Here is a 20,521-nt window from a genome sequence, read left to right on the forward strand (position 1 = left end):
TTGTAAGGCGAAAATGCTTTGCCTGGTTAAGTCTATGGGTTGCTGTTGCCTTAATGGAGATTAGTTTGTGAATTTGTTAAAAGTTATGATAGTAATTTATAGTCATGTGTACATATATATTAACCTGTGCAAATTAACAAGATGTTTAATTTAGTTCAATATAAAACATTGAGAACTGGGGCTCCGATTCCTGAATTTAGAGTCGCATCTCAAATATAGCAATTAATTATAGGATCTGACAGTTGTTTAAAGGTTACTTTTGGGACTTTTAAACAACTCCGCTTTGCCAACTGCATCAGTCACAACAGAGGAGCGGGAGTGGGAGTGGGAGGAGGCAGTGTTGGGAAGTTAACAGGAAAGCCAGCTTACAGTCGCAATCGCAAGCTTCAAAACTGGCGTTTGCGGTCTGCGATTGCCTGGGCGAGCAGCGTTAAATGCTGGATTAAAGCTGTTGGGCATGTACCAAAATTCAGCATCATCTGGATCGTTGAGATAATTTATTATTGGGATTTTTTAATGCAGCCTTTTAGTCAAAAGATAAACAGGAAAGAGCTGTGTTTGGAGTGTGTCTGCAGTAGTTTCTTTTAGCTCAATATCTTAGTATATTCCGAATGGGGTGGATGTCAGTATCATTTACTTGAAATGAATACTCATTAAGTATCTCGATGGGAACTCACTGGTAAACGTCAAAGCTGACAATTTTTGGCGAATATTTCATTGCAAATGAAAGAAACAATCCACAACTGTGTCATGACCCACGAAAGCGAGAAAATAAGCTTCGTCCCAACTGTGTCATGAACCATGAAAGCGAGAAAATAAGCTTCGTCCCTGGGTGGGCTTGAACCACCAACCTTTCAGTTAACAGCCGAACGCGCTAACCGATTGCGCCACAGAAACTCTACTGACTGGTCCACGTAAGATAAAATATGGAACATTTATAGAGACTACGTGGAAATGGTCTGATCTCAGTCACCACGAATAACTCTCCTCTAGCGTTTTATATCCGAGCCTTTCATTGCGTTTTCTGTTTCCAAATATTTCCTGAAACCAATATTCGGCTTTATTTCCTGATGAGCAACGACAGCGATCCTGTCGATTAAAATATAATTTAATTTCAACAATCAGTTCAGGTTAAATGTTTCAACGTCTTGATGGAGGGAATGTCGAATTGACTGTCTCTGATCAGTCGGGTTGTTCGTCCTTCATTTTCCTCTGATTCCGTTTTGATAATCCTTTCTCAAGGTTCACAAAGCTGGAGTCCGGGTTTTCTGTGTTGTTCCGTTTCCATTTTTCCCACTCCCAACTGGCAATATTTTCTAAACCTTTTACGCAGGCTTCCGCCTTGCCCCATGCCCAGGGATGTGAAATTCAGTTCTGCGGCGAGACTATAAAGACCGGGATTATTCTCTTTAGGATAAAGAAGGTTAAGCGGAGGTTTGATGGAGGTGGTCATTCCTATACAGGGGAATAGGCGGAGAAGCTGGCAGAGCAAGTAGGGAGAGACTGTTTTCACTGACAGAAGTAGGGAACTCGATTGCAGATAACGGTTAAAAAAAAATAAAACCAAAGCGAGAAGATGAGCTGACCAGGTTCCAGTTTTTATTCAGCGAGTTATGGTCTGGAATGAGCTCTGCCGCTTTTCTTGAATAAAGTGCTGGGATCATTGTCGACAGTTTGACGTGTCGACTGAAAGACCGCACACTCAGTTAGCACTGCCCTGCATCCCAGCCTTGATTTTTATACTGAAACGCTGGGGTGGAATTTGAGTCTTTGTAATCCAAATCAACAATAGCCGCTGTTTCGTGTTAATGTATTCCACAGTTTTACCGGTTAAAATATTTTACTGTTTCAGTTCAAATTCAATTAGTTTTGAGTCTGTTGTTTCCAGCAGATTCCGTTTTTAAAGTTGCGGGTTTGAATTCTGTAGCTTTAAGCACGGAAATGTGCATGCGCTTAGTTTAGGGGCAAAAAATAAATATTTACACTGGCAAACATTTAATTCTTCAATCCCTTCTTTATGGAAATGGCACACGAAAATATTTTAAATAACCTTTGCCGTCATGCAGATTTAAACGGAGGTTGCTGCGGCCACAACGCACAGTACTAACCACTGTACGATCAGGGCGCCACGCAACTACTGATCTGTCCCCTAGTTACAATCACCTCTCATTCCTCTCAACGCAATGAGTACAGGCCCAATCAGCTCAACCTTTCCTCATAAGGCAACTTATTCGTTCCAGGAATCTACTCATGTATCTTTGCAGAGCAGCCTTCAACGCCAGTTTGTTCCTCTTTAAATAAGTAGAACACTGTATAAGTGTAGCATGACTTCCTCACTTTTATACTGCATCCTCTTTGGAATATGGGCCAACTTTCCATATTCCTCCCAAATTATTTGTTTTACCTGCATGCTCACTTTCTGTGACAGATGTACGAGGAAACCAACATCCCTCTCTCCCACAGCATTTTGTAGCCTCTCTTAATCGGAATTATGTTCTGCTTTTCCATTGCTCCTGTAATAAAAATTGAAAATACTGGGAAAAAAACTCTGTAGTGTGTAACTTATTCTCATGTTTGTGCTTTCAGACAGTGCTCAACCCTTTTCTGCTCAACACATTTTCAAACATTGCTGTTTGATTCTGTTATTAGCACCTACTCGGTTCCAAAGGTTTCATCGTTATACGATCATTACTTTTCCCTTTACCTTGTGTTCCATGATATCTTCGTCTCCTGGACAGTTGCCTCGCAAGACATTAAAGAGCCAAAGAGGTTGGAGATGGAGATTCCTGTTCTGATTTTCTTTATAGTCGGGAGATTAAATGATTGTGTGAAAGTGATTTCATCTTCCCTTGAATCCAGTAAATCCTGATGTTTTGATGTGACCACACACATCACACCAAAGCAAGTTTCCCATTTTGTGGCTAAAATATAATTTATTCATAAAATTTGTAAAGATGCATTACATTTTATAAAATGCAATACATTTCGATTTATTGCAGTGCAGTACATGGCAATCTGAGGAGTCTCAACAAACTTATAATAACTAGTTACACTTATAATTTACATATACAGTTAATTTCAAATATTCTCTTGTGTATACAGCACTGGAGGTTTACACAGGTTCCAGCACCTGGTGCGCTATGATGTGAAAGGCCAAGACTGTGGCCTTTTTCCACTGAACCTTTGCAGCAGCTGCCCCAAGTTTTAGAGCATCTCTCAGCACCGTTTCCCATCAGTCATTTTATTTGATCATTCTTGACTGCCTGTTTCCACCTCTACAACACCAACCTGTCAGAGTTAATCAATTCCTCACTGCAGCTTGTGTCTTTTACAGACTGGGTCATGGACCTCATTTTCCCTGAGTGGGAAATCCATTCAACTGTCAAGTGAAACTGCAATGAGCCAGTGATGAAATCAGTCTTGTTCCTACAGATAGCCTGAGCCCAGAGTTACTGCTGTTTATAATCTAGTTTGGTGTCAGTTCAGCAGCTGTTAAACAATAGTGAGTAAGGCTGAGCCTCAGGCTGGGGCTGATGAGTTTGATGATGATTCTCCTCCTTCAGCAGCTGTGGAAAGGACAGATTTCTGTCACACAGACATTGTACAACATTACAACCCTTCTGTACACAGACAGAGAAAGATAGATACAAAGGCACAGACATAGAAGGGCATAGAGATCCCACACACAGACACATGACCCACCCTGGTATGATTTGAACAATTACGATTTGCTGGGCTGTACCCGGATTTTTGGTCTCCTCCTACAAGAGACAGAAACAGAACTTCCCCATCAAACCCCCACAAACCTACTGTACACTCACAAGGGGAATGACCAGATTTACCTGAGCTCACTCACAGAGACTCATGTTGCTCAACTAAGACAAAGGCATCATACAATATTCTCCCTTTACTCCTTCCTCTCACTCCCCATCCAGGTACCCAGTCCCTTCACTTTCCTTGTGGGTCCTATGTCCCTTCACTTCCTATACAGTTCCCTGGTCTCCTCACTTCCCTTATGGCTCTTCGATCCCCCGACTCCTTCTACGGCCCAGCCCCCTCAGTCCCTGCACATTACTGGACAGTGTGTCAGTTTCCCACATGTCTAGGGGAAGTCGCTAACATTCTGACATTTGTGCTTTAACATTTGAAGATGGTCATTTCCAAGAGTGCAGATTCTGTCCTCCTTTCTTACCTCTCCTCTTCCACACAACCGCACTGATGACAAGACCAATCAGAACCATGACAGCAACAGTCCCAACAATCAACTTGTGATTCGTTCCCTCTGGAGATCCTGGAGGTACTCGGAAGGTCCCATCTGTGGGGGAATGAGGAGGAGATCACCACAGTGGCTGATCATTCAGGAACAACTGTACCGAAGCCATGTCCGAGGTTGCATTCAATCAGAGTCTGTGATGTGATGGACTATCTGATCAGAGAATGTTTTAGGTTAGAAAGGTTCAGTGTAACTTGGATTACACTCCTCTGAAGCACTTTGGGATGTGTATCTACATCAAAGAAGCTAAATATATTCAGGTTATTGCTTTTATGCAGATATGTTTCTTTCCCAAGTCATTTCTGGTTATCTATGCGAGTGATTAATCTCACACTAGTTTCAGAATAGGCACGTGGAATGAGAATGATGGGGGTAGGAGGAAAGGAAAGAGGGAGTGACAGTATTGATCAAAGGTACTGTTACTGCACTGGAAAGAAACGATGTGTTTGAGAACTAAATGGAAGGATCTAATTGATAGAGTTAGGGAACAACAGAGGAGTCATTTCAGTGCCTAGTGTATTTAATGGAAATAATGGCATCTTTAACATTATAAACATCTTGAGGCACTTCACAGAGGCATTACAGGATGGTTGTGATTTTTGGGGGGTCAATTATCTTAGCCCTAGTATTTCACTGCAGTGTAGTGACCTAGCTGCAACCATCTTTAGCTGCTCAATCAATGACCATTCCTCTAGCATAAGGTTGGAACTAGGGATTCTCACTGATAATTGCATAACATTCAATATGCTTCATGACTTCTCAGAAATTGAAGCAGTCCGTGTCCACATGCAATGAGGTCTGGACAACATTCAGGCTTGGGCTTGTAAAGGACAAGTAAAAGCCATGCCATAAAAGTGCAAGGCAGTGTTGATCTCCAATGATACAGAATCTAATCATCTCCCTTTGATGTTCAATGGGATTAACATTGATGAATCCCCCAGAATCAACATCCTGGGGGGTTACCATTGACCAGAAACTTAACTGGAGCAGCCATATAAATACTGTGGCTACAAGGACAGGTCAAAGGTTGAGAATTCTGCAGGAAGCAACTCACTTCCTGACTCCTCAGAGTACGTCCACCTTCTCTAAGGAACAAGTCAGGAGTGTGATGCAATATTCTCCACTTGCCTCGAGGTGCAGCTCCAACAACACTCAAGAAGCTTCACACCATCCAGGACAAAGCAGCCTGCTTGATCAACATCCCATCCATCACCTTAAACATTCACTTTCTCCACCATCAATACACAGTGGCAACAATGTGTACCATATACAAGATGCAGTGCAGCAACTCAGTAAGTCTCCTTCGAAAGCACGTTCCAAACCCATAAACATTACCTCCTCCAAAAAAACACCACTTGCAATTGCACTTCTAATTTACAAAGCATTGTGACTTGAAAGCATATCACCGCTCCTTCAATGTCGTTGGGTCAAAAACCTGGGAATACATCCCTTACAGTACTGTGGGTGTACATGCAGTGCTTCAAGAAGATGGCTTACTACCAGCTTCTCATGGCGTTTAAGGATGAACAACAAATGCTGGCCTTGTCAGTCACATCTACACACCATGAAAAAGTAAAGAAAAAGTGCAGCATGTTTCAGTGGGGGAACATTTTGGGAAACAGTGATTGTAGTAATATCAGCTTTCAAGTTATGTAAAAGGACAAGAAAAATATGGGATAAAGGGAAAAAATGAACAAGGCATGTAAAAGGAACCACAAAGCGTTTCCATTCCTCGAATTTGTTTCACTATTCATTTAGACCATGTGATCTATATCTTAACTCCATATCCCTTAATTTCCTTAGCTGCCAAAAAATGTATCGACCTCGGATTCAAAATGAATTGAGAAAGCATGTATTGCTTTTAGTGGGAGAATCCTGTACTTCACTGTGTCTTTACAGTGCAGAAGGAGACCATTCGGCCTACTGAGTCTGCACTGGCTCTCTGAAAGAGCATTCTGCCTAGTCCCACACCCCTGCCTTAATCCCCATGACCTTGCAGATTCCTTCTTTTCAGGTAGCAGTCCAAACTCATTTTGAATAGAAATGGGTCTGAAGAAGGATCATACAGACACATACAAACTCAAAACATTCATTCTGTTTCTGTTTCCACAGATGCTGTCAGAACTGCTGAGTTTTTCCAACATTTTCTACTTTTATTTCAGATTTCCAGCATCTGTAGTATTTTGCTTTTACCCTTTTGAATACCTCGATCAAATCTGCCTCCACCACCTTTTCATGAAGTTTGTTCCAGACTCCAAAGAGCCTCAGGGTGAAAAAAATCCTCACATCACATTTACTCCTTTTGCCAATTATTTTGAATCTGCGCCCTCTAGTTCTTGATATTCTCTTGAGTGAAAATAGTTTCTCACTATTTATCCTGTCCGTACGCCTCAGGATCTTGAATACCTCTATCAAGATTTCTCTCAGCCTTCTTTTCTCCATGGAAAAGAGACCCAATCTCTTCAATCTATCCTCATAGCTGCAGTTATTTATCTCTGGAAACATCCTTGTGAATCTCCTCTACTCTGTCCAATGCCTTCACATCCTTCTTTAAGTATAGTGCCCAGAACTAGGTGCAGTACTCCAGATGAGGCCTAACTAGTGTCTTATACAAGTTCAACATGACCTTCTTACTCTTGTACTCAATGCCCCTATTAATAAAGCCTAAGTTACTATATGCTTTATTAACTGCTCTCTCAACTTGCCCTGCCATCTTCAATGACCTATATATGTACACACCAGGGTCCCTCTGTTCCTGCACCTCCTTTAGAAGCTCTCCCTTTATTTTATACTGTCTCACCATATATGTACTGTCAAAATGAATCACCTCACACTTCTCTGCATTGAACTTCATCTGCCACCTGTCTGCCCAATCCACCAACATGTCTATGTCCTTTTGAAGTTCAAGACTATCCCCATCATTGTTGATGTTTCCAATCTTCGTATCATCTGCAAATTTTGAAATCATGCTCTGCACACCACGGTCCAGGCCATTAACATATATATCAGGAAGAGCAAGGGTCCCAACACTGACCCCTGAGGAACTCCACTACAATCCTTCCTCTAAATCTGAAAAACAACCATTTATCATTACTTTCTGTTTCCTGTCACTCAGCCAATTTCTTACCCAAGTGCCTACTTTCCCTTTTGCTCAGAAGTCTGTTGTGTGGCACTGTATCAAATGCCTTTTAAACATCAACAGAGTTTCCCTTATCATCTTGTTATCTCCTCAAAATATTCCAGCAAGTTAGTTAAACATGATTTTCCCTTAATGAATCCATGCTGGCTATCCTGCAATTGTCTAAATGACTATTGATTTTATCTGGTACTATATTTTCCAGAAGTTTCCCTACCACTGAGGTCAAACTGATTGGTCTGTTGTTGCCGGATGTATCCTTGCACCCCTTTTTGGACAAGGGTGTAATGTTCGCAATTCTCCAGTCCTCTGACACCACCCCTGTGTCTAAGGAAGACTGAAAGATTATCACTAGTGCCTCTGTAACTTTCACTCCCACTTCCCTCAGTATCCTTGGATGCATCTCATCCGGTCCTGATACATTACCTATTTTAAGTAAAGATAGCATTTCCAACATCTCCTTCCTCTCAATTATAAGTTTGTCTAGTGTACCAGTTACCACCTCCATCACCTCAGCCTGAATAGCATATTCTTCCTTTGTAAAGACAGATACAAAGTACTTGTTCAACACCTCCGCTATTTCTCCAGCCTCCACATGCAAATCCCCCTTTTTGTCCCTAATCGGCCCTACTCTTTCTTTTACCACCTTTGTATTATTTACTGATAGAAGACCTTGAGATTCCCTTTTATGTTTGCTGCCAGTCTCTTTTCATGCTCTTTCCTTGCTTTTCTTATTAGTTTCTTCACTCACCACCCCCCTCCCCACCCCAAGCAACCCCACCCCCTCCACCCCGATCCCAAGCAACCCCACCCCCTCCACCCCGATCCTTCTATATTCAGCCTGATTCTCCTTTGTTTTTTCCACCTAACATATGTGCACTTCTTCCTTTTCATCTTTACCTCTATCCCTCCCATCAACCAGGGTGCTCTGGATTTATTTGTCCTATTTTTCCCCTTCAAGGGAATGTACCTTGACAGTGCCTGAAATACTTTTTCACTGAAGGTAGCCTATTGTTCAGCCACCATCTTTTCTATCATCATTTGATTCCAGCTCACTCAACTGGGATGCATTCTCATCCCAGTTAATTACCCCTGTTCTGGATTGCACCCTGTCCTGTTCTATGATTAACTTAAACCTTATGATACAATGGTCACGGTCCCCTAGAGGCTCTCCCACTGATATTTGATCCACTTGGGCCAACTCATTCTCCAGAATCAGGTCCAAAAGTACATATCCTCTCATTCGACTGGAAACAAACTACTGCAGGAAATTATCTTGAACATTCTCCAAGATCTCTCTCCCCTCTTGTACCTTTGTACTATTCCTATCCCAGTCTATATTTGGATAATTGAAGTCTCCTATTATGATCAATCTATAATTCTTGCACCTCTCTGTAATTTATTTGCAAATTTGTTTCTCTGCATTCCTTCGACAAGTTGGTGGTACATATACTACACAAACAAATGTTATTGCACCCTATTCACTCCTTACCTCTAGCCAGAGAGATTCCATCCTTAATCCCACTGGAATATCCTCTTTCTCCAGTACTGTAATGCCATCTTTAATCAACACTGCCACTCACCCCTCTCCCCCCTTTTCTTCCTTTCCTGTCTCTCCTAAAGACCTTGTACCCAGGAATATTTAATGCCCAGTCTTGCCCTTCTTTGAGCCTGGTCTGTGTTATAACAATAATATCACAATTGCTTTTGTCAACCTGTGCCTGCAATTCACCAATGTTATTAACCACACTCTGTGCATTCACATACATGCACATTAGCCCTTATTTAGGCTCTTTACCCTCCCCCCTTATTCTGACCCCACTTAACATCTTACTATTGCCTACTCTAATTCGATCAAACTCTCCTTGAATTCTATCCACCTTGATACTACTCTCTGATATATCTTCATTATCAGTTGATACTTCACTACTTCCCACTGTCAGTTTCTCTCTTCTGCACTCTGAATTTTCCCTCAGGTTCACATCCCCCTGCCAATCTAGTTTAACCCTTCCCCAACAGCACTAGCAAACCTTCCCACGAGGATACTAGTCCCAGTCCTGCTAAGGTGTAACCCGTCCTACTGGTACAGGTCTCACTTGCCCCAGAATTTGTCCCAATGCCTCAGAAATCTAAAGCCCTCCCTCCTATTCCATTTCTCCAGCCACATATTGAACCTTCCTATTGTTATGCTCACTGGCACTTGGCACTGGGTATAATTCTGAGATTACTGGTCTTGACATCCTGCTTTTTAATTCCCTTCCTAACTCCCTATAATCTGCTTTCAAGACCTTATCCCTTTTCCTACCTATGTCATTGGTCCCAGTGTGGACCATGACCTCTGCCTGTTCACCCTCCCCCAAAATAATGTCCTGCAGCTGCTCTGTGACATCCTTCACTCTTGCACCAGGGAAGCAACAGACCATCATGGAACCATGCCTACATCCATAGAAACGCCTGTCCGTTCCCCTAATTATGGAATCCCCTGCTACTTTGGAACTTCCACTCTTCTTCCTCCCCTCCTGTGCAGCTGAGACACCTGTGGTACCACAGACCTGGCTCTTGCACATTCCTCTGAGGAACCATTTTGCTTGCCAGTATCCAAAATGGAAAAACAGTTAGAGGGCGAGATAGCTTCAGAGGATTCCTGCACTACCTGCCTGTTTCTCTTAGATATTCTGGCAGTCACCCATTCCCTCTCTGTCTGTGTACGTCTTAGCTCTGGTGTGACCACCTTTCTAAATGTGCTATCCACATAATCCTCAGCCTTGCAGATGCAACACAGTGACTCCAGCCACCGCTCAAGCTCCACAACTCAGAGCATAAGTTTCTGTAGCTGATGACAATTCTTGCAGATGTAGTCATCGAGGGCACTTTGTGCAAGTACGACCTCCCACATCCCACAAAGTACTTGTTTACCAATTTATTTTAATTTACTAATTTATTTTAATTATTTTCTTGATTAATTTACAGAATTCCTATATATACTACAATTTACTGTGTTTATTTAATGCTAATACCACCCACAGATACAAGTAAAAGTTTTACGTTACGTAATTACACAGGTATGTGTTTTAGGAATTTATTTTAATTATTTTATATCTTTTTTTTATTTTAATGTTTTATTTCTACCATGTTTTGTGTGAAGAAGTGTTTCCTAACTGTTTTTCGACGATCAGGTTCTGATTTGAAAGCGATGTCTCTTGGTCCTAGAGTTTCCCCATCAGTTAAAAGATTTCTCTTTTTCTATGCTTTCAATACCTTTCCAAATCCTAAAATCCTCAATCAATCACCTCTTAACTATCTAGGTTCCATGTAATGCAAGCCTAGTCTATTTACTCTCTCCTCATAATCTAAACCTTAGAGCCCTGGTAACATCCTGGTGAATCTGTGCTGCACTCCTTCCAAGGCTGATCTATCCTTTCCGAAGGTGTGATGCTCAGAATTGTACACAGCACTCTGGATGTGACCTAATCAAGGTTATTCATGATGTAAAAATTACTCCTATCTACCAAGTTGGTCCAAAATGGATGGCTTTACATATCCCGGCATTGAAATCCATCAACCACACCCACTTTCTCTCAATGTCTTTTTTTCCAAATGTTATGCTCCCATCTACACCACTTACACTGCCACCAATGTTTGTGTCCTGAGCAAAGATGGATATGTGGCTCTCAATTGTGTTATCTAAGCTACTAATAAATAAGGTGAATAGTTGAGGCCCCATCACAGATCCTTGTGAGACCCACTAGTCACTTTCTTCTACTTTGAGTATATCCTTTATTCCTACTCTCTGTCTTCTACTCCCTAACCAGTCTCCTAAAAAGGCCAATAATATGCCTTTTCATGAGGTTTAATCAGTCTCTTATGCAAAACCTTATTGAAGGCCTTCTGGAAATTCATAGAAACTACATCCATGGCATTCTCCTGTTTACTAATTCAGTTAATTCCTTAAAAAGTTCAATTAGGTTCATTGGATATCTTTTTTTATTCATTCATGGGATGTGGGTGCCGCTGGCTAGATCAGCATTATTGCTGGCTAATTGCCCTTGAGAAGTTAATGGTGAGCTGTCTTCTTGAAATGCTGCAGTCCATGTAATGTAGGTACACCCACAGTGCTGTTAGTGATCAAGTTCCAGGATTTTGACCCAGTGACAGTGAAGGAACATAATCTCTGCTTTACAAATCCAAGCTGGGTCTCTCCAATCAGCTCAAATTTAGAGTAATAGGATTATATTTTCCTGGTTTCTCTCTCTCTTGTCTGTTTTAAATAATGGAGTTGCATTAATAATTTTCCAAACCATAAGGACAATTCCTGAATCAAGAGATCTTTGGAAGATTATGGCTAAAACACCTGGAATTTCCCCACCTACTTCCTTTAAAACTCAAGGGATTTGTTAGACTTTAGTGCCATTTTCCAACACTGTATACTTCTTTTACATTAATTAAGTTTATTCCAGTCATTGATTCCTAATTAATTCCCTGGACTGTCAGGTGTATATTATCCTCTTCCTCGATTGTGAAGATTGACAAAGTAATTATTTAGCAAAAATCTGCTATTTCCTTATTTTCATTACAGTATTACCCAATTTGTTTTTTTTAAATTGCCAAAAATACCCTCTTCCTTTCATTATGATTGTGAAAATTGTGCACATCTCAATGTCATCTGCAAGTTCCATTTGAATTCCATTTTGCAGCTCTTGCTGACTTTTTTGTCTCCTTAGCTGTTCTCTATTCTATCTTATTGTCCCTTGGATCTACACTATGCTTTTCTCTTGAGTTTTATATTATCTTTTGCCTCCTTTGCTGGCCAGGGTTGTTTTATTTGGTAGGTAGAACTCTTGCTCCTTAGGGATATGTACAGATTCTTTATTTGAGTCAAAAAGTAATTTAAGGTTATTTGGTCCATCAACTTAGTGCTGGCTCCCCATGGAGGAATCCAGGCAGTCCCACTCACCTGCTCGATCCTCATAGCCCTGTAAGTTTATTTCTTTCCAGTGCCTATCTCATTTATTTTAGAAATCATTGACTGGTTCCTCTTCCACCGCCCTCATGGGCAGCAAGTTCCAGGTCATTACCTCAAGATGCATAAAAAATGTTCTTGCTCACATCCTCCCTGTATCTCTTGCCCAAAATCTTCAATCTATGTCCCCTCGTCCTTTTACCATTAGCTGATGGGGAGAGATTTTCCTTGGTCTACCTTTTCTAAACCTTTTCTAAGCCATAACCTTTTACAGCTCTATCAAAATTCCCCTCAATCTCCTTTGTTCCAAGGAGATAACCCCAGGCTTTCCAACCTAACGTTGTAACTAAAACACCCCATCCCTAGAAACATTCTGGTAAATCTCCTCTGCACACTTTCAAGGACCTTCAAATTCTTTCTAAAGTATAATGACCAGATTTGGAAGCAATACTCTCGATGTGGCCTAACAAGAGCCCTCTGGAGGTTCAGCATAACTTCACTGCTTTTGTACACACTGCTTCTATTTATGAAGGCCCAGATATCTATTGAGCTACATTTTTTTCTGAACTTCTACTGTTCATCTGTACATTTTCCTGATAAAAGTTTTGACCAGTTTGCTGTTGGCACTCTCTGTCTCATTCCGTTTAGAGCCAGTCTTACCACAATGTAGAATCTTAGTAACTATCAAGGTTCTCTTTTCAAAACCAACATTAAATATGATTATATTATGACTACCGTTAGCTATATGTTCCTTTCTTGTTAGATTAGCTACATCTGGTTCATTACTCAATCCTAAATCGACTACTCCTTTCCCTCTTGCTGGCTCTAGAACACCCTGGTAGGAAACTATATGGAAGGAAGATATTCAATATCTTTCTGACATGAGTTACTGTGTTTCTCTTGTGCTACTGTGAAATTGAAAGTCCCCCATTTAAAAATAAACCTCTTCATTTGCTGCAAGCCTCTCTAATCTCTGAATTAAAACATTCTGTGTTACTTCATAATTGTTATCAGGCAGCCTGTAGACAACTCCCATTATATTCATATGTCCTTTTTTATTCATCAATTCTAACTGAAGTCACAATCATTTGCTTTCCCTTACCTAGATCTTCTCTTTTTAATAATCCAAGGCAAAATTAATTCTCTCTTGGTAAAAAAAAACTTGGGTTAATAAATTGACAGCCAGCATAGAACTGTTAAAAGCAAATTGTGTCTGACAAACTTGATGAAAGAAGTGCAGTTGATATTTTGTACATTGATTTCTAAAAACGATCTGATAATAGACTTTCTTGTGAAATTGAAAGCTGTGGGGAAAAAGAGACAGTGTCAGTGTATATACAAAATTGGCTAAGAGACAGAAAGTGGGGGGTAATGGTGAATGGTTGTTTTTCAGATTGGAGGGAAGTATATAGTGGTATGGGGTAGGTAATAGGACTGCTGCTTTTTTCGATCTATATTAATGACCTGGACTTGGGTATTCAGGGCATAATTTCAAAGTTGCAGATGGTACAAATCTTGCAAATGCAGTAATCAGAGAGAGGATTGGAACAGATTTCAGGGGGTCACAGACCAGTCAAATGGACAGACAGGTGACCGATGAAGCTTAGTGTAACAAAGTGTGTGATGATTAATTTTGGAAGGTGCAATGAGGAGGGGTGATTATAAACATCTTCAAACCTCACTGACAGACACTGTCCCTGCAATCACTGTTCCTCTTACCCCAATCTCTGGTCTCCACTCCTTCTTTGCTGCTGTACTCATACTGACAGGAATAAGTGGCTCTGTCCTCCATCTTGATCTGAGCCCATCTTCTGAGCTGGTAGGTGCCTTTGTGGATGGGCAGGATGTCAGTGGAATAAGTGTCCGTGATCGGCTCGCCATTTCTCAGCAGAGTAATTTCGATATCACAAGGGTAAAATCCCATCAGGAGGCAGGAGAGCTGAGTAAGTTAAGTGGTTGAAGCCTTGTCCACAGAAATAAACACTTGAGGAGTGATTGAGAGAGAGTAAAACAGATCAGAGCCAAGTCTGTGTGAGATGGTGAGAGATCTTTAAATTGTGTTTAAACCACAAGGGAATTGTACAAAACCTTTTCAATTGGGGATTAGAAAATAGACCCTCAGTCACCTCCTCCCTCACTGACTCTCAATCCCCTTCACTCGCTGGTTCTCGGTTCCACCCACCCCCAGTTATTGACTGTCAGTCCCCTTTTACACACTTACAAGGACTCAATTCCTTTTCTCCTTCCATCAGGTATCTCTTCAGAGACTCAATGCACTCCTGCTCCAAGTAATGTTTCACGTGTTGGTTGAAGCCTGGGGCCTGGTCCCACTTGTTCTTGCTCAGCTCTCCCCAAGTCACACGAGTTACCCAGATCATATGATCCTTGTCGAAGTTGACATAATCCTTTCCATCCCAGCCGAACTGTTCAAATCCATTGGTGCTCCCATTATCCCACATCTCACAACTGTATATCAGCTGATAGGTATGGATCCCTGTCAACCAAACATACACAGCCAACCAGAGCCTGCTTCACAAGGACAGTAGTCATCCTCCACAGAGGAGACAAAGATATATTGGCAGGGTGGGAGGGGGGGCATGGGGGGCAGTGGCAGGACAGAGACATGGGGGGGAAGGACAGAGAGATGGGGGCGCAGAGAGACATTGGGGGAGAAGGACAGACAGACAGTGGGAGACAGAGAGAGATGGGGGGACAGAGAGAGATGGAGGAAGAGAGAGACTGGGGGGACAGAGAGAGATGCAGGGAGACAGAGAGAGACGGGCAACAGAGAGAGATGGAAGGGGACAGAGAGTGGTGACGGGGGGGAATAGAGAGACAGGTTGGTGGAATGGAGAGAGATGGGGGAACAGAGCGATTCAGGAGGGCTGGGAGAGATGGGGGTGTCAGAAAGTTGGGGGCACAGAGAGAGAAGGAGGGGGACAGAGAGCAATGTAGGGGGAACAGAGAGATGGGGGTAAGCAGAGAGACAGGGTAGGGTGGAAACAGAGAAAGATGACAGGGCAGGGAGACATGGGGGAAACCAGGAGACATGGGGCAAACAGGGAGACATGGGGAGAAATAGGCAGGTACGGGGAAACAGGCAGACACGGGGGAAACAGGGAAACAAGGGGGAAACAGGCAGACATGGGGGGAAACAGGGAAACACGAGGGAAACACGGGTGAAACAGGGAGCCATGGGGGAAACAGGGAGGCACGGAGGAGGGAAACAGAGAGGCACGGGGGAAACAGGGAGGTACGGGGGGAAATGGGGGGCACGGGGGGAATAGAGACACAGGCGTGGTAAGTAGGGAGACATTGAGGAATAGAGAGACACTGGGAAAAATAGTTAGACAAGTGGGGGATAGAGAGAGACACGCAGAGGAATAGAGAGACACGGGTAGGGGATTAGAGAGCAATACAAGGGGGGAATAGGGAGTTGCTGGGGGGAACAGAAAGACACAGAGAGAATAGAGAGACATGGGTGTCAATGTCTTATAAACTACATTGTTAAGATCCGATGATGTGAATTTTCATTGTTAAGGTTTGTTAACAGCAATTAAGGAAAACAGGGGATGGGTAACTGAGCACACATAACCAAGCGATAGCTGGGACATTAAGGGGAGGTGAGGAGTGTTGACACAGAATAAAGTCAATACACTCTTTCAGCAAGGAAAGGCCCTGTGTCTTCACCAGCCGGCTTGGACCCTGTTAACAAAGTTGGGGGGGATTAGAGAAATACTGGGAGAATAGAGAGACATGGTGGGAAAAGAAAGATGGGGGGGGGGGGAAGAGAGACACTAGGGGGAACAGAGCGACACAGGTGGTGGAATAGGGACATATGGCTGGGGGCTAGGCTGTCGAGACTTGTCAAGAAGCCACCATGTGAGCCAGGTGGAAACAGTCAATGTGAGGCCTCTCACCATAGGCATACCACCGGGAGGGTGGTTCACCCTGGAATCAGATTCAGAACTACCCCCGTCCCCAGTGTAAGGGACATTTCCCACCCTCCCCATAACATGGAGCACTTTCCACACCATGCCCCCACCTCCCTAACCCTCACTCCCTGGGGTACAGGTAACCCTCTCTCTGTCCCCTTCTCCTGGTCCTTCAGCTCTTTCCAAGCCCTGATCCAGTCCCTTTCATGTCCCTGGATGTCATGGACTGGCTGCAGGACATTCTGGGGAGGGAAGGTAAACAGTCAGTGGTCGTGGTACACATTGGTACTAATGACATAGGTAAACTAAAGGATGAGGACCTGCAAGCTGAGTACAGGAAGTTAGGAGATAAATTAAAATGCAGGACCTCAAATGTAGTAATCTCAAGATTACTTCCAGTTCCACGTGCAAGCGAGAACAGAAATAAGGTGATAGACCAAATGAATTCTTCAGGCACTGGGACCGGTACTGGGGAAGGTGGGACCTGTACAAACTGGACAGGCTACACCCAGGCAGAGCTGGGACCAGAGTCCTTGCAGGGGCTTTTGCTAGTTCTATTGGGGAATATTTAAACTAGTGTGGAAGGTGGTTGGGATCCCAGGAGTAGGATCAGATAGGTCAGATTCAGATCAGAAAAATGGAGGTAGAGCATTAGCTAGGGACGTTGTGATAGACATGGAGTTACAGGAGAAGCAACATTTAAAAAGTGTCCAGCAAGGGAAATTGACAGGGTTAAACTGTTTTTACTTCAACGCAAGGAGGATTCCAAACAAGGCAGATGAGTTAAGGGCACAGGTAGACACACGGCAGCAGGATGTCATTGCTATAACGGAGACCTGGCTAAAGGAGGGACAAAACTGTCAGCTTAATATCCTTGGTAATACAGTCTTCAGACACGATAAAGTAGGAGATAAAAAAGGAGGGGGCTAGCACTAATAATTAAAGAATCAATTCCAGGTGTGAGAAGAGATGATATACTAATTAGGTCAACAAATGAGGCTTTATGGATTGAGTTTAGAAATTAAAAAGGGGTAGTCACACTACTGGGAGTATACTACAGACCCGCAAATAGTGAAAGGGAGATAGAAGAACAAGTATGTAGGCAAACTTCTGCTTGTAAGAACAAGAGGGCAATAATAGTAGGAGACTTCAACTATTCTAATACCAACTGGGATTCAAACAATATAAGGGACACTGAGGGAGAAAAATTCATGTAGTGTGCCCAGGCAATTTTTTTCAACCAATCAGTGACAAACTCAATGAGAGGAGATGCAATTCTAGACCTAGTCTTGGGGATTGAAGAAGGGCAAGTGAGTGAAGTGACAGTTGGCAACTGTATCTGGGACAGTGATCACAATTCAGTTAGATTTAGCATTACCATGGAAAAGGACAAAGATAAGGCAGGAGTAAATGTCTTGAACTGGGGGAAGGCAAATATTGCAAAAATGAGAAAGGGCTTAGCTAAGGTGGACTGGACAGCACTGCTGGAGGATAAAACAATGGAAAAGCAGTGGGAAGCACTAAAAAGCGAGATCCTAAGTGTACAAAGAAGACATGTCCCCTACAAAAATAAGAGTGGTACTGCCAAATCTAGACCCCCTGGTTGTCTAGAGGAACACAGGGGATGATCAAACAGAAAAAGAAAGCGTACGATAGGCACAAAGAACTAAGCACTGCAGATAGCCTAGACGAATATCGGAAGTGCAGGGATGAAGTAAAAAAGGAAATAAGCATGAAAAAAGATTAGCAAGTAAAGTTAAAGATAACCCAAAGATGTTTTATCAATACATTAATGCTAAAAGATTAGTTAAGGAAAAAGTGGGATCTATCAGAGATGAAGATGGAAACTTGTGTGTAGATGCAGCGGCTGTGGGAAGGGTTTTGAATGAATATTTTAGCTGATGACGAGACTTACACACGCAGGTTTGGTTGACTTACTTAACTTGAATGTGGCGCAAAGGGTCAAAAAGTGCATTTGGAAGGTAATTCGCGTAGAAATTAACCTGCGTGATTCTGAAACTGCCACAGGATGAGAATGCGTGATGAAGCTTTGAGAACCGCATGGAAGAGTTACGAGCAGGAGATTCCCCGAAAATCGCAGGATAGGAAGACTTATCCACAGTACATGCTTGCAGCTCGTCTCGACGTACCTTTCGTTGCCTCATTCGTCTTACTGGCAGTCAGGGCGGACCGAATGGGCTCATTCTGTGTTGTATCCATTCTATGTTTCTCTCCTTAGCGCTCCCTTCGGCACGACATGACAAACTCTTCTGCCATTTAACATTTCCTGACTTCCCCTCTATCACAAAACCTTTCATTCTGTTGATTTGCAAGCTCGCCGCTTTCTCTTGCTGGGCATCAATTATATTACTGTTTTTTCCCACCTATTTCTAATCAAAGGCCATCGTGCAACATGAAATCTGCCTCTCTATCTCTCCACAGATGCTGCCTGACGGATTGTAAGAGGTTGTTTAGCGAATGTTTTTATGCAACCGAAGGACATAACGCAAAGCTGCGGGGAAGAAGCACCATAAAAGGACCATAAATGCCGGGATATACTCTTTCGACCAAAGAAGTTTAAGTTCAGATTTAATGCAGGCGATCGAACTTAGACCGGGTCAATAGGCAGAGGAGCTGATAAAGCAAGTAGGGAGAGACTGATTAAACAGAAAAAAAATGTCCGGAACTAGAGGGAGAAGATTGAAGATAATGCTTAGAAAATCTAAAACCGGAGAGAGGGAGGTGAGCCGGGGAGATTCTCGTTTTTACTCAGCCAGTTGTTATGATCTGGAATGAGCTCCGCTGCTTTTCCTCAATAAACTGCTGGGGGAACAGTAGGCAATTGAACGTAAATGCATAATACTGTGGGTGCTGGAAATCTGAAACAAAAACAAAAATGCTGGGAAAACTCAGCAGGCCTGACAGCATCTGTGGCAAGAAAGAAAGAGTGAACATTTCAAGTCCATATGACTCTTCTTCAGACCAGTTGAGGGAGTTCAACGTGTCCACTGAAAGACGGCACTGCTCACTTAGCACTGCCCAGAGTCCCAGCCTTGATTTTTAGGCTCAAACATTGGAGTGGGACCTGAATCCATATAATCCCAATGCTACCACGTCACCCAGAGCTGCAGGACCTTGTAACTACATTCCACAGTTTCATACCCAGTTTCCATATATCATATTAGCGCTTCAATTCAAATTCAATACGCTACGAATCTGCTGACTGTTTACAACAGGTTTTGTATTCAATGTTGACTGTTTGAATTCTCGATCATGAAACAGGGACTCACATATGTAATATGTACCTTTTAACATCAAAAATGGTCCTTTCCATGCGTAAATACTAGATTTTTTAGTGTATTGATTTCGGAGATGTCACAACAAAACGTCTAAATAACCTTTGCCGTGACTCGGATTCGAACCGAGGTTGCTGCGGCCACAACGCAGAGTACTAACCACTATACGATCACGGCGCCACAACTGGATCGAATATACGCCATGCTCTGCGATCACCTCTCATTCTTCTAAACTGCAATGAGTGCTGGCCCACTTTGCTCAACATTTCTTCGTTTCAGGAATCAACCCAGGCACCTTCGCAGAACTGCCTTCAATGCCAGTATATTCTTCCTGAAATAAATAGAACCCTATAGAGTTGTCACAAGATTCCCACTTTTATACTGCATCCTCTTTGTAATAAAAGCCAACTTGCCATTGTTCTTGCAACATGCTAACTTTCTCTGACGCGACGGAGACCACATCCAGATCCCTCTCTCCCGCAGCATTCTGTACTCACTCGTAATATCAATTACTTTCTGCTTTTTCATTCCCCCTGTTATAAGAGTAGTAAATGCTGGCAAATAAAACTCAACGTGTCTGCATCTTGTTCTCATGTTTTTACTTTCTCGCAGTCCCCATTCTTTTACTGCCATTAACACATTCTGCTATTTTGCTTTCAGACAATTTTGTTCACTTTCATTCCGTCATTAGCATCTTCTCTGTGCCAAAACCTTCTTCGTTATGCTATGATTACCAGTCCCTTTGCCTTGTGTTCCATGACATCTTTGAATTTTACTCTCTCCAGCTCGAAACCGCACACCGCCGACCCCGACCTATCCCTGCCATTTTATTTTGCTTCACCTCCCCTTCGCACTCTTTCAATAACATAAATATCATCACTTTTCTACTTCTCTACAGTCTCGACGAAGAGTCATATTAGA

At 42.6% G+C, this 20,521-nt stretch overlaps 2 non-coding genes and 1 pseudogene across 2 annotated transcripts; all 3 read right to left on the bottom strand.

Moving 5' to 3' along the window:
- Positions 1 to 823: 823 nt before the first annotated feature.
- On the bottom strand, positions 824 to 897 carry trnan-guu. Its single transcript has one exon. It is a non-coding gene; the product is annotated as a tRNA-Asn (tRNA).
- Positions 898 to 3,519: 2,622 nt separating this feature from the next.
- The window catches only part of LOC121291260, a 46,632-nt pseudogene continuing 29,630 nt past the window's right edge, over positions 3,520 to 20,521 (bottom strand).
- Positions 19,706 to 19,777, bottom strand: trnah-gug. Its single transcript has one exon. It is a non-coding gene; the product is annotated as a tRNA-His (tRNA).

The sequence above is a fragment of the Carcharodon carcharias genome, chromosome 19, assembly GCF_017639515.1.
Source record: "Carcharodon carcharias isolate sCarCar2 chromosome 19, sCarCar2.pri, whole genome shotgun sequence".
Taxonomy (NCBI): domain Eukaryota; kingdom Metazoa; phylum Chordata; class Chondrichthyes; order Lamniformes; family Lamnidae; genus Carcharodon; species Carcharodon carcharias.